Below are 16,250 nucleotides of genomic sequence, written 5' to 3'. Positions count from 1 at the left end.
TGTATATATATACATGTGTACAAGTGTACCTGTCTACATGCATATATGCAGGTATATGTACAAACATACACCAGGCCATATACTGAACTTGTTTGGAGATATCACCAAAAATCCCCTTTTGAATGGGATGAATGATATCTCCTAAGGAAATTTCATTTTTTTCCTTGCTTGTAACTGTCTCTTGGTATTATTTTTACAGCTATCAGTTTAAATATTTTAGTACTTTTAATAAAGCATGTTTGATAATTTTTTTATAAAAGTACTAGATTATTCACAGAGTTATGGTTTGTGAAAACAGAAATAAATTTTTTTCAGTTCCTTGATCATGCTTAATCAAGCTTTAAAAACAATTGTGGTCTCCAATGTTTTCACTAAGGGTTGGTGTTGTGTAAGAAAAGTGTGTATCTGGTGTAAAATTCAATATTATTTGAAAGTTCTTGGTTTGCTATATGTGTTCTGCAATATTTATGCTGTTACACACTTCAAAATTTATGCTGTGACTTGATAAATGCAATGAAGATGCACAGCCTGAGACTTTTCATTCCACCTTATCCAAAAAGAGCAAATTAATATTAGAAAATATAAGTATTTATATTTACTGCATAGTTTTACATTAAAACTACTGAATTTTTATTTATTTCAATGTAGTTTATCAATATTTTGATTTTTTCAGCTTAATCATGGGAAAATAAAAGTTTTTGCTGCAATATTAGTCACCTAGCAAATTTGCTGTGCTTTCTTGAGTGATTATAATTCCACTAGAAGGGACCACAGGTCCTATGCTAAGGTCCAAATGTAATATTTTCCATACACACCTGACTTCTTGAACATTATAACAAAAATAAAGGTAGAACAATGAAGTTTAGATTTACAGATCTAAAGCAGCATCATTTTTGGTATAAAAGCAATTTCAACTGCAAAAATTTTACACAGAAGTCAGGCTTGATCAGGAAAATAAAAAGAAACCAAACCAACCAACCAAAAACCAAACTAAAACAAAACAACAAAAAAAACCCCAACAACAACAAAAACAAAAACAAAAGAAAAAAAAGAAGAAAAAACCAGTTCATTTTCAGCACATAACAGATTCACAGAATATTGGGTTGGAAGGTACTCTGAGGATCATTTGCCCCAACAATTATTGGCTAAAGCACAGTGTAGGTAACATGGCCCACAGCCCTGTCCAGCTGAATCTGAAGTGTCCTTTGTTGTGGGATTCCACCATTTCCTTGGCGAGAGTATTCCAATGGCTCGTTGTTCTCATTATCAGAATGTTCCTCTCCTATCCAGTCAGAGTCTCCACTGACATAACTTATACCCATTGCCTCTCCTCTTTGTGCTGTAAAAAAGGGAGTGTTGGCCTTATCTTCAGCCATCTTTTACATTTTGGAACATGATGATAAGATCTTCTTCAAGCCTACCTTTCTGTAGAATGAACAAACCCAGTTCTCTCTGTGTTTCCTCCTGTAAGCCTTCCCAGTCCTTTTCATCATCTTTGGGGCTGTTCTATGGACTAAGTCTTTTACAAGGCTAGTATCAGCATTAGCTGAGCAAATTTAAAACCTCATTCTCATTATTTGACTTAGGAAAGTTGCAAAAATGCTGTCTCATGAAGATTCAGCATCAGAAAACGTTACTGGCAAACAGTTTTCTACTAGTCTGTATGTTCTCAGTTTCCATCTTTGGTATTGCTGGTATTACTAGGATATGCAAGGATGCCTTTCTTATCTCAGGTAATGTTCTGCACTCCACTTTAAAGAGATCTCTGATGCCTTTCTATTTATACAATAAATCTTTCCTTCTATCTTGCACCTCAAAGGGTGAAGCTGACAAGAAATATTGTGTATGACTAAGTAATTTCATACCTCTAGGAGCTCATGACACATTCTCTGTACAAAACAACAACAACAAAACCGTAACAAAATTTAAAAAAAAGGAAAAACCAACCTTCTTTCCTCAGAAAACAGGTGCTTCTCTTATGAAAATACTTCATTGCCGCCAAGATACCCAGCAAACAGGAATTAAAACTTTGTCAAAATTTTTGCATTTATTGTGCTAAACCAAGCGAATTTCTTGACAATATGTTTGTATAGAAAAAAGGTCCAATAAGACAGAGATTGCAAGTAACTTATTTATTCTCTCACAGAATATGCAAGGTCAGGGTAGTTTCCTTGAGATTCTGTCTGCTGTGGTCCTGTCCTTTAGTTCCTGTAAAATAAGGAATAGATTGTATTTGTATTCCCTTCCTTATTCTGTTTGACTCACCAAATAAAATCACAATATGTGAACAAGCATCATCAAAACAATCCTAAAGTTGAAAAAAATCCACCCTATGTAAAGGTGTAACAGTAAGCACATTCTTCCCGCAAGGGAGTTAAGTGTGGGATTTGGTTTCTCTAGGGGAGGCAATCTTCCTATCAACCCATGGCATGACCAGATGCATGACTCAGTTAAGTTCCAGGTGGTATACCTTGAAAGGCTTTGTCCTTTGAAGGCTCTGTATTTTCTCATTCTTATACTCACTTGCCTTCCTATATTCACTTGTCATCTTTTCTTTCTCTTTTACTGCTTTATTCTTTCTTTGCCCCATCCTGTTAACCTGCTTGGTGCAAAACTTGGTGGAATGGTACTACCTCTTACCGACTTACATTTTGGATAACCCAAGGGGAAAACTTTGGGTTTAGTGGTTGGTTAACATTTCTTTTTTCCAGAATGGAGAATTTTGTTCACAGTTTTATATAGCTGTTGAATGAGCTAGTTCTGGAACAAGTTTGTGAAGAACAATTAATTTAGTATCACTCAGTACAGTATCAGAACTAACTAGAATGGCAAAGTTTACAAGCTGAGACATTGGACCATGTTATGGGAGATATGGATTTTCTGGAATGAGATACATTATACCATCAGTTTGAAAAAACCTTTGCAAATCCTGAATGAGAGATATCTGTTTCATGCGCCATCTCAGTAGCCAGCATTTTGTGGCATTCATCAGTCTGCCTCTTCATAACATATTAGTCTTTACTGCTGTAAGAATGATAATCTTCATCCCATTCACTTGTGTGAATTTCTCCTGGGCATAGGAGCTTCTTTTCCTCTCTTTGCTATGTGCCTGGTTCTTGTATATGTACCCAAATGTTACCATGACACTGTGAAATTTGCTAGCTCACACTAAATAAAGATTTTGTGGGTTTTCTCTGTGAAATTATTTCCTGCTTGTACGTGCATGGATAGGTAGGTGGGGTTTTTTGTTTGTTTGCTTTTTGGTTTTTTGTTTTTTTGTTTGTTGGTTTTTGGGTTTTTTTTGTTTTGTTTTGGTTTTTTTTTTGTGTTTGCTTTTACTTTCCTATTGTCATGAAGAGCTGTTAGTGGTCCTGCTGAATTATGGCAAGGATCCAGTATAGATGCTGAAGTTTACAAAGCCCAGGTGGCATGTTGACAGATGAACTGTGATAGCAGCTTGAGGGCTTGGTATATTAAACATGATGAGGGGGTGGGTGAGGAATGAGGGTCTCTGTGATTTGCACATCCTTCATCTGATCCCTTAAGCTTTCCAAGAGCAAAATTCATTAAGGAGATTAAACACAAGACCAAATGTCTGATGTGACAAGAGAGCACAGTTGAATTTTTTCCCATTTCCCCAACTCTGATACCTCAATATTAAATTGATTAGGTCATAAAAATGGCCTTCTAGAACTTGTGAAATATTTAAAGCTCCAGCTTGGTCACAGGGCAGTCAGTATTGACACATTCAGACAGCCTTCACAAGACCAGTCTGCATCTGCTAAAGTAACACTTATCTGGCTTACACAAAAGTTTGAAGGGTGCCTGTTTGTAGTGCTAGAAAGTTGTCTTTTAAATCTGTTTGAAATAAGAGTGTAGTACCTGATGCTGCACAAATCTTGAGTCTTCTGAACCCCCTCAAGGCTGATTCCACACAGTTTGAGTCTAATTAGTGGATTAAAAGTAAATAAAACAGCAGGGATTTTAAAGTATTCTTCTCTTCCTGTTTTATTTCACATTCACCTAAACTTAAATGCAATCTGCAAGATTTCATAACTCTAGACATATATATCAAGTATGGGATAGATTCAACTCTGTCTTGAAAATATTAGCAATTATGAGATCAATCTCTTATTTCTAGAAGGCAATCTGTAAGTTTGTGCTCTGTTCATACATGCTTAGGATATACTTAATATATGTTTGTTCATCTGACTTTTTCACAGTCCAGGTAATGGAATGCATTGAGCTTGATCCTGAGCATGATCTGTCGTATTTCCCTCTTTGCTAATTTTACCCCCTATGAGTCTTTAATAATGTACTGTATCTTTGAAGCAGGTTACCTTCCTGGAGATAAAACAACTCTTCATATCTGTTCTGAAGGAAGAAATTATATAGATGTGTTTCATCTGTATGGGAAGCACTATTATGTTAGGCTAGATATGCATGGCTTTTATGCAAGAATAATTGGAGATAAAACTCGTGTAAGGGCACTCAGCATTTCAGATGTGAAAGAAAAAAAAACACATCAAAAGGAAAAAGAAACCTGTATTCTGTGGAAAGTGTGATGGCAATGAATAGTTTCCAAGGTTGTTGGTTCATTCTAGTTTTCATTTATTAGAGGCTAAGATTCATTTGACTCAGGTTTAATAGATTTCTAACCACAGGAGCACAGAGGAATCACCTTCTGAGGTGCTTACGGAGGTCATCAGTGAGACCTTTGAAGAGGTTGTCTTAAATTGCGAGTGCTACCTGCAGCACAGAAATCAAAAGGGTGGTAGTGAATGTAGATACTGAGAGGTTCTTATCAAAGCCAAGTAAAAGATGAAAGAGGGGACCAAAGACATTAACCTGTGCGACAGGAGAGACTGTGACAATTGGGATTCTCAAGATTATATTGGCACATATTTAATAAGTTATACTGTCACGTGAGAAGTAGTAAAAGAGTTCAGCTTTACAAAGTGTGTGGCTCCAGTATCAAAGAAACACAGACCATTTGCTATTTCTTTGGTATTTGCACTGATGACAAAAGGAAGGAAAAAGTGTCAGAGCAGTGTCAGCCTTATTTATGTTCTTATTCTTTTATCATTAACCTACTCTTGGGAGCAGCCAGTGGGGTGCACTGCTTAGAACCTATTTCATAACTAGGATAGAGTCACTGTGGAGGAAGACAGTTTTGATTCCCTTTTTTGGCTGTTTTATGTAATCTGCTCTTTGTTTGGTGAAGTTATAAGTCCTCTATGTTAGAATATTTAAAGTTATAGTTTAGTTTTAGCAATTTCTGTTAGCCTCCACTTGTGTAAGAATTCTGAATGTTTCAAAAATCATTTGAAATAAGAATAATTTGAAAGAAGAATAGACAACTGATAAAGATAGATAATATATCTGAGTTATGAAAGAGGGACTTTCCAGCTCTGAGTACAGAATACAAACTGGGTGACTGGCTCTGACACACTAACTAGTAGTCTGAGTAGTGAAAATATATGCCAAAGAGGTTCAAGTGGATTAATGTCTTCTCCCAAGGATATCATGCAGAGTGATATTTTCCCTTGCTTCACGTGACACTTCAAATTCAGATAGCAGATATATCTGTGCCTGTGCGACCATTTATTTGGCGAACACATTAAATATTATTTTGGTTAACATCTATTTGGTATTTCTAAAAGTGTCTGTAACACTTTTAACTACACTATTCAGACTCCTTGGTAGACACATAAGTTCAGCTGCTAAGGGATTTCAGCTAAGGTATTTTAGATATTTTTTAATTAAAATTCATGAATAGTCTTATACCTTTTCTGTGTCTTGTTCAGTTGACAAGACTGATGGACTTACTTATCTCTAGTAAAGAAACCTCACTGTCTCAGAAAACTAGCATACCTTTTGTGCTGAAATCATAAACTTCTTTGAATATGATGGTATTTTCACATAACTGAAGCAATTCTGTTTCTTCATTCACTTCATTCTCATGTCTGAGTAGTTTTATCAGGTTGCTGACTGTTGTAAACATATTCTTTTTACTCTGCATGGAAAAGAGCAGTGGGACAGAGGACAATGCTCTTTAGATATAGCCCTGGGCAACAAAAAGGCGTTTGTTCCATCACCAAAGATTCTGAATGAATTGTTGTAGTATTAAAAACATGCTGTACTTAGGCAATCAAACTAGTTTATTTGCTAACCCTCCATAGCTTCTGAAATGGAACACAAAATTAAAACACTGAAATTACTCTTTAGAAAATTAAAAAATATATAGTTTGCCATAAATTCTGAGTGTAGGACAGCCTCAAAAACAGTTAAAAATATGGATTGCTTTGCTTTCGCTTACCTCTAGTCCACACAACTACAAATAGATATTTAGGCATATCCAGTAGCTCCTTAAGCCACATACAGAACATATATCCTATTTACATGGAGGCCATGTGGCCTCGAACAGCCATGAATCACAAAACTTTGGTGTGCAGTATTCAGAATACCTCAAAGTTTCCCTCATTACACAGTATAGAGAAAAAAATTGAAACCACTGTCCCTGAAATAGCAGACATCTTTTGGTTTTTTGTTCTTTTATGATCAATTTTACTAGAATAATGATAGCACCACACAGCAGAAAAGAATATGGTCAGCTGAAGATTCAAAAAGCTTTAAATTTCTTTTGAGAAATTGGGAAGAGGAACTATGTCCAAGACATCCTTGCTCAATACTTATTAGTGAACCGCTATAGGGTTTGATTTGTATTTGCTACAAGTAAGGGGTCAGACTTTTTTAATGTGCAGAAGGGACCTGTTGATAACTATCACCGGTCTTTCATTGCACTATCTGCAAGTGGCACATCACCTGCTAGTCAGTGAATTTAGAGCTCTGAGCTAACAGTAAAATTCACCTCTATACATCACTCATTTGCTTCTGAATTGTCACAGTTAAAGGATTTATGTGATTATATGAACAACAGTAGGATTTTGAACAACGTTCTCTTTAAAATGCATCTTCTTTTGATTCTTTTACTTCATTTTTTGAAAAAAACATCTATTTGCAGGCATGGTCATGTTTCTGATCTAAAGGGAAACTGCTATATCTTTAGTTAACCTGGAGAAAAAACACCAAGTGCTACTTATGAAGAAACAAAAAAAAAAAAAAAGTGGTCACCTCTGCTCAGAAATGTAAATCATAAAATTAAAAAATGTAACTATGTGCCCAAGTGAAGATTTATTTCATTTGCTGGGCTAGCTTCTTAAGTTTCCTGCTCATGAATGTGCATTAAAGCAAAATAATACTTTCTAGATAAAATTCTTATTAAACTGATGACACTGAGAACCATGTTAAGGATTAAAATGTACTTATGAATTTTTAATTTCTAGAAACAGGTATAGTTGCACAGAACTTCAAATACTTGCTTCCCTAACTTAATGACAACAATTTATATCTCAACCATTTAAAAGTTCTGGGATGAACACTAGACCTCTAGTTACTCTGGCCCTGTCATTTCTTTGAAATAGCAAATAGTGAATCTTGTGAAATGTCGTTGGCTAAAACTTATAGATTTATTTAATCTCTCCCAACACAGTCGTCAACCCAAAAAAGTGATGGTGGCTATTATTAAATACTGTTAGCAACCAGTCACAAATGATATCTTCCAGGGCTCAGTTTTGGGGCTGGTTCTGTTTAATCTTTATCTATGACATGGAAGAGGGGATTGAGTGGACCTTCAATACTTTTTCAGATGACACCAATTTGGGTGGGAATGTTGATCTGCAAGAGGATACAAAGGTTGTTTCTACAGAGGGATCAAACAGGCTGGATCAATGCACCAAGCACAGCAAAAAACTGGTGTTGTTTAATCCTGAGAAAAGGACGCTGAAGTGAGACTTTAGTGCTCTCTGCACAGCAAACTGAAAGGAGGTTGTAACAAGGTGGTATTAGTCTCTTCTACTAACAAGTAATAGGACAAGAGGAAATGGTCTCAAATTGCATCTGTGTAGTTTTATTTTCTACTATTTCCCTGCAAGGATTGCCAAGCACTGGAACAGGCTGCTCAGGGAAGTCATTGAGTTGCCATCCTTGGAGGTTTTTGAAAGATGTGAAGATATGGTTGTCCAGGACATGGTTTAGTGGTGGACTTGGCACTGTTAGATTGATAGCTGGATTTGATGTCAGTATAGAAATTTTCCAACTTTCATGATTCTAGGTTTGTAAGATTTAATATTTCTGAATTTAGATGCATGTATCTTATGCTTCCAACATTTTTAATGGCCACAGTGGAAGTTCAGATACCTATCTCATGTGTAAATATGAAATGAAAGTGTCTTAAATTGAATCCCACCCAAAGAGACTTAAATTAGATAGTACCCAGCTACTTAGCAACTTCAAATTGTCTCAAGAAGAGGAAAACATAGCTGAGAAACCAGGAAGAAAAATCACTTGAAAAAATAATTTCATATAAAGACCATTTTAGCAATTAATGCTTCTTTAGAAACCTGAGTCACTAATCTTTGCTTACCTTTAAAAACACATATACATGTCCCTTATGCAGCAGTCTTCATTGATGTGTTTGCAGTGCTTTGTTGGCAAAAGCCTTCATTCAAATATGGTACTTCCACTTGGAAAACAGAGACAGAATTGGAACTACGACAGCCTTTTCTGTTATGTTTGTCTATGCAGGATCTGAAGGCAGGCCTCCTCTGTCTAAATGTCGACATCTCCTTCTGAATATCTATGCCAAAACTAATTTCCCCAAGCATTCTTAATATGTTCCTTTATGCTCCTAGAGAGAGAAAGAAGGAGCCAACTGTAGGGAACAATTAATCTCACCTTAAAATAGAACAAACAAATTGCTTCCTAAAAGTGCCTCTTTGCTTCACTTGGAGGAACTATAAAGAGATTTTAGGGAGTGTCTCAGATGTAGACTTCCACATTATAGACAACTCAAGTTAGGCGAGATGATTTTCGCTCTAAGCGTCAGTATAAATAGCTGCATCATCATTTACATGAATAGCTGTGTGCAAGGAGCCAGTATACTTAAGTTTAGGTACACTAAAGACCTGCATAATGAAATTACAGCATTTAGATGAGAAAGTTATGGCAATTTGATAGGAAAGCAACTTTCTAAATTACTTTGATGTAAAGTAGTAAAACTACAGTATTGGTTCTAACCCTGGATTTTTTTTCCCTTCACAATCTGCAGTGTTTAAGCTCTCATGGAGAAAGATAAGGGTGGAAAGTCAGTTCAGTGGCTTTTCAGAATTTAATAGCCACTCAGTCCTAATCTTCAGATAAATATATACATATATCACATTCCAAGACAATATTTACTGCAGTGCAGAGACCTCATCTATAAATCTTTAATTACTTAAAATGAAGGCTTCGAGAAGACATTAGAGGCATAATCAAACACAGAAGTGGAACTGATAACACTGAAAGGAAAAAATTATTGGTTTTTTTAGAAATATTGGACAGTTGTGATTATCTGAATTCTTTCAGATTTTTAACTAATATCTGAATATACTGTGTGTTAAACTTTCTCCTTTCTCCTTTCGCCCATCAACCTTCCCTCTCTCTCTCTGTCTTTCTCTCCCTCCCTATAAAATTTTTTTTTTAATATAGAATTTGCTGAGGATCAGAGAGTCATAGAATGATTTGGTGTGAAATGGACCCCATTATTTCCAAATCCCCTGGGCAGGGAAGACTATCCACTTAATCATGTTGCTTAAAGCCCCATCCAGCCTGTCTTGAATACTCCCAGGAATGGGCCATTATCTTGGGTTTGCATGGCAAGAGTTTGGTAGCAGGGCAGTGCTACAGGGCTGACTTCTTGCAGAAGTTTCTCCCATGCATGGCAGAGCCAATGCCAGCCAGCTCCAAGACAAACCCACCACTGGCTGAGGCCAAGCCAGTCAGAGATATAGTAGTACCTCTGTGATGACATATTTAAGAGTGGAAAAAGTTATTGGGCAGAAGTAATTGCAGCAGAGAAGAGAGAATGAGACTATGTGAAAGAAAAGTCTTTGTAAACACCAAGGTGAATGAAACAGGAGAGAGACAACATGCTCCTGGTGCTGGAGCTGAGATTCTCTGTGGTGCACACAGTGGTGAGGCAGAAGGTGCCCATGCAGAACATGGAGGTCCATGTGGGACCAGAGATCCACCTTCAGACCATGCAGGAGACCCAGAAATGTAGCATGCAGTACCAGGTGGATGCTCAAAAGAAAGTTGTGACCCCATGGGAACTCCATGCTAGAGAAGTTTCCCTGCAGGGCCTGCAGAACCACGGGGAGAACAGGGAGAGCATTTGGAGCAGTTTTGCTAGTGGGACTTGTAACCCTGTGAGTGACCCACACTGCAGCACCTGTTCTTGAAGGATTGAACCCTGTGAAAAGGATCCACACTGGAGTAGTCCATGAATGATTGTGTTCTGTGGGAGAAACCCACACTGGAGCAAGTGAACGATGACTCAGCCTGAGGGGGAAGAAGCAGCAGCAGAAAGCAACACATGATGAAGGGACACTAAACCCTATTCCCCATCTCCCTTGGGGGTTGAGAAAGAAAAGAGTTAGGAACTATGTAAAGCCAAGGAAGAAGGGACAGGCAATGTGAAGGTGTTTCTGAGAGTTTTTTTTTTCTTACTTCTCATTATTCTACTCTAATTTTGATTGGTAATAAATTAACTTCTCCAAGTCAGGTCTGTTTTGCTTGTGACAGTAACTGGTGAATGATCTCTCCCTGTCCTTGTCTCAACTTTTGAGCTTTTTGCTATATTTTCTTTTCTTTGTCCAGTTAAGGATGGAAGTGATGGAGCAATTTCAGTGGGAACATGTCATCCAGCCAGAGTCAAGCCACCACAAGCATCTACAACTTCTCTGGGCAACATGTTCCACTGCTTCATGATCCTCACAGGAAGGAATTTTTTTTTCCTGACATAAACCTACCCTCTTTCAGTTTAAAGCTCTTATACTTTGTACTAATACTACATGCCCTTGTGAAAAGTCTCTCTCTTCATCTCTCTTGAAGCCCTCTTTAGCTACTGGAAGGCTGCTATAAGGACTCTCAACTCTTTCAGCCTTTCTTCACAGGAGAGCTGCTCCAGCCCTCTGAGCATTTTTATGACCTCTTCTGGACTCACTCTGTCAGGGCTGCATCCTTCTAATGCTGGAAGCCCCAGAGGTGGATGAAGCACTCCAGGTCGAGCGGTCTCATAAGAGTGAAATAGAGGTGTACAATCACCTTGCTTGTCCTTCTGTCCCCATTTCTTTTGATACAGGCCAGGAAGCAACTGGAAACTTTAGATCATGTTAAACCTTTATCTCACATTCCTTACATATAATCAGATTTGACTTTTATCTGTATTTAGCTGGGTAGAAATTTGAAAGTGGGCCCATGTCTTCCAAGTACTAGCCATTCTAGCATGACATTAATTTGTTGTCAGACCTCTCAGTGAGTTTTCTATAACCATTCTCTCCCCATGGTTTCTTGCATGATCACTGGTCTTGTCCTCAAGGCAAAAAAGAAGACACAATACAGATGTCATCCAGTTTTGACATTATCCTTCTCTTTTGCTATCGCAATTTTTCCTCATTTTCTTCTTTTAATGTTACTAAGGCTTGTCTTTTTAATTCTTTTTCCAAATTCTGCTTTTCTTATTCTGCTTGCAGTTGAGTTTTTTCCTTGGTTTGTTTTGTTTCTTAATGTTGCTATGTATTATTTTGTTGTGATTTTCTTTCTGTGATCTCCACATATGACTTGAAATTTTTGATTACTTTGAGCATATAAACGGGAATTGAATAATTTCTTCAATGGGCAGAAGAAGTTAAAGTGAATTCTCCATTAATGCAAGAATACCTATGTAGGTTATGTTAATATTTATGCAGGTATTATGTAGGCATTATGTTGATGATTATTATAAACACATTTTTAATCCAGAACTCCCTGCATAAGAAGAGATAGAGGGTTCTGTACCACTATAAACTGATGAGTTCTGTATTTCAAAGAAGCGTCTTTTGCGTATTTCACTAGTGCTGTTCCGACCACAAGAAGGCTTACTATAAATAAAGACAGGCACAAAGCTATGAAGTGGATCTCATTTGAAAGACTGCCATTCTTCAGAATCTGTGCATCAAAATACTGTAAAGCATTTTAGAGCAATACACTGACTCAGCCGCCAAAACCCCATTTTTGTAGGCAGTGCTCTAATCCACTGCCCTGCTGCACTGACCGATGATGTATCATGCTTTTCCTTGGATGTTCAGAAATCCTGCAAAATGGCACAATGACATACTGAGTTACTCTTCAGCAAGTAGCACATAGTCAGTTTTACTTGTCCTTGAAGCAACAGATTCACTGTGCCTGTGACATAGAACCATATTGTACAGGCACAGCATATTGCACAGGTATAAAACATTCTCAGCTCAGTGTGCTTCCAGCAGATTTGTGATGACATGCACTGAGTCCTGAAACTCCTTGAGAGCCCTTTATTCATCACAGGTTGTACATTTTGTTGCTACTATTATTCTTAAAATGTAAGGAATTTAAGTAATCTGAACAATTTTGTTGTTTAATGTCAAATAATATTCCCGATGGCAATGGAGTTTAATTTTGAATCATGGTTTTACCTTTATCCCAAGGATGATTAGTTTCAATGATGCTAAATGGCTCATAAAAAAAGAAAAAAAGTGCTTTATATTGGCTGTGAAGTTTACAGCATTAAGCTGAACACATGAATGTTCACCTGAAGATACTGGCATAAGAGATAGGATGCAGTGTGAAAAGTGTAATAGCCAAAGCATGGAAAACATCCAATGAATTGCTCCACTCCTGAAGCTATATGCCTACATCTCAGGTTTTCAGATAGGTGTTTCTATGGAAAAAAAAAAAAAAAACAAAAAAAACAAGACCAAAACATCATCCACTTTTAGAAATAAATATTGCAATTTTTGTTTAAAAACATGTCTTGCCTCCTCCACAGTTTTAGCCAATTATTGTTTAGGACAAAATTCATAAAGAGCTGAGGAATGGGGGTACTGATTTTTTCCCTCACCAAAAAGACAACGCTGTTTTCCTGTTTCAGCTGTTGGATTCCTTCTAATCAGTTGTCCTTCCTACTCTGTGATTTTATTGTTTTCTTCTACAAGGTTTTTAAATTTGATTATTTTACCTTATATTGTAGGGAGCAAAGAAATAAAACAGGGTACAGATATTTTGAAATGTTTCCTTTTACAGCTCTTCTACTTTTCACAGAGTAATTAAAAGATCACAGGTTTAGAGAGAGGGAAAATAAATGTCACTCTATAATATCATGGCACATGACTCTTGACACATGACACATGAATCTTGTGTCCAGATTAATTTTCAATGCTAATTAGTTTCAATGCACATTAAGGGCTTTTGAAAATACTGTTGGGTACTCCCTAATATTTTAGACATTTACCTCCACTTTAAAATCTAACTTAGGATCTCAGTTTCTCTTAAACAAGAGCTAAGATTCTGATATTACAGATTTTTCAGAAAAGGCTACATGAAAGTGTAGTAGAGTACAGTTAGGTAAGCTAGCCATGAAATAAGCATAAATTGTAACCACAGTCATGGTGATGTAAATCTACAGTAGTTTTATTGTATAATTATGTTTTTCATAAAACATAAGTTTTATGCTCAGTGCTGCTTCTTTTTTTTTTTACTTTTATGCCTTCAGAAATAATTATTTTCTACAAATACCACAAGTTTTATATTACAGCAATATCAGATGTATAAGAGAACAATATATTTTTCTTTTTTTTCAGACGAGATGTTCAACCTTATTTTTTACTGGTTAGATTTCTTATGGGAGCAACATATGCCAATGCGACAGTAAGAATACTATTTGCATCTTTAACATATTAAGGGAAGAATTAAAGTGGCTTAAATTGATATCTTAGAGGAAATAGATGATAAAACTATGCATGTTCATAATTTTTACCCCTAATTACATTTTCAAATGTCGTATCATAATGTCAACTTAATCTCTAATGTTGAGGGAATTTCAGTGTAAAAGTACATGATTTTTCATAGCACCACACATATCTTACAGTATAGATTAAAAGTTCCTTCAAGCATCAAGGAAAATGTGTCATGGTGCATTGGCTGTGGAAAGAACTTTGTACTGTACAAGCATGGACTGACAAGAGAAAAGAGTTATGGTAGGCAGAAAGAATCACAGCTGCCTTGAAAATTCAAATGATCTCCTTAGCAGCAGAATAATTTCCATGGCATATCACTCTTGCTGTAGATACATTTTTCTTTCTTTTTCACTTTGGTTTTTTGTTTTTTTACTTTTTAATTACTAACTGGAACTGGGGTTTAACTCTTTGTTGACATGGAATTTGATTCTAAAAAGACAAGAGCAAGCTATAACTGACAGAAATTGAGTGTACTGGTCTGCACAGAGACAGGGAGTGCATTAGAGTTGAACTGGACACAACCTACTATTTTTTACCATTTTCATCATATTGAAAATAGAATGGAACCTGATTTAAACCACACTATTCCAGTTTTCCTCCAGTGAAAGTGCACTATACTTAAAGTTTGAATAATAGAGTGATGAATCAGACCTTTCAATGCTAGAAATAAAACAAGTGCAGAGGGCCAGTGACTTCTAAATTTATGAACAGCTATATACACTGAACTTGACAGTTATACCATACTGAGCATGCAACAGTACACCTGTGACTTAAGAAAAAGTGTAAGCATACAGTTCTCAAAAATAACCAGAAGAATATAAGAGGGGACAGACTTATGCAATAATGCAAAAGACAATCTATAAACATGGGGAAGATTAATTTCCGTCAGAATTATTTTTTATAAAAGCCAAAGTAAATGCTGCTACTGAAGTATACTGAAATGAGGAACTGAGAAAGGCAAGTAAATGACATGGCTTCAATCAGACTTAGCACATGAGTTTGACACAAATGGCCAAGCATGTGTCTCTGATCAGTAGAAAAACTATTAAGCATGGCCTGATGTTTTAAAAGTTTTGTCTAGGTCTCTTTGAGACCAGTGGAAATGAAAAATTCAAATAAGCCAGAGTTCATGGAATTCAATAATTCATTTCAGTAGTGTTCACAGAGCTACCTACAATTTAAGTTATGACTGTCAACAGACCTTGGGAGTTTAAGTGCCTGGTCTTTAGGAAGATGTCTCTATGAAAGCATGCTGATATGAAATAATTTGAGCATATGAATGCCACCTGAACATTTCTGGCATCTCCCAGCTTTTTAGCAGGTGAGGTTTTCATAATGCTTTTACTCCTGTTCGCTAAATTTCCAGCACAGAAATCTTATAATATTTATCAGATCTAATGAATAAAAGCACTAAGCAGCTTAAATATACCATGCACAAAAATGTATATGACGTGGGAAATTCAAGTGTTCCATGCACTAAATTGTATATGACAATCTCTAGCAACAAGTTTTGTGATTGTGTGCTTTGACTTGCATTTATGCAGTTAATATCTGTTTTCCCACTTTTTTCAAATCCAGTTGTAGCATATTGATAGGACAAAGTTGTTCTTTAAAATACCCATAATCTTCAGTTTTTGCCCAACATTTTTCAGAAATTGTGGTCCAGTTAAATAAAAAATCAAAAGTAATATTTTGATATACAGCTGACAAGTGGAACAAATACAGTGCCATTTTCATACACAGGAAAATTTCTGAGTCCCTTCTTTAAGAAGAAAAATTAGCTCAGGCTGAACAACAGGATGCAATAACTCCTAAAATGTTTATATTAAATTTTTAAAAGAGGAGAACAAATTTTATTATGTTCTTATCCTTTGGGGGATATGAATCCTGACTGTATCTGAAGGCTGGAGTAGTCTGAAGATTGTATTTTTTCTTACATTCTGTTTGAGGTTAGATGCCCAAAACAATATCCCCCTTGTAGCAAGCATGATGTAGTCTGAGTCATACATCCACCTAAGGTCTCTCAGTGGTGCAGTTTCTAAAGGAAATAGGTCAGGAGGGAAGCTGAGGGTAAGAACTGGTCCTAATGATTTATGTTTCAGTCACTGTTGCTATGAAGTGTTTCAGATGGGGAAGACATGATACTATTTTCTGGATGTGTCAGACCAATAATTACCATTTAATACTCCTTTCCCAAAGGTGTCTTCTGTGGAACAAAGGGCACTGACTGTTGTGAACGTTAATAATCAATATGGTTTATTCAATTCACAGCAATTTCAGTGGCTAATAAGGTTATTGCTATCGGAATTTGACTACTGGGTTTGCCTGTGTAAGTAACAT

The sequence above is a fragment of the Melospiza georgiana genome, chromosome 2, assembly GCF_028018845.1.
Source record: "Melospiza georgiana isolate bMelGeo1 chromosome 2, bMelGeo1.pri, whole genome shotgun sequence".
In the NCBI taxonomy this organism is placed as follows: Eukaryota; Metazoa; Chordata; class Aves; order Passeriformes; family Passerellidae; genus Melospiza; species Melospiza georgiana.
This window is presented reverse-complemented; position numbering follows the sequence as displayed.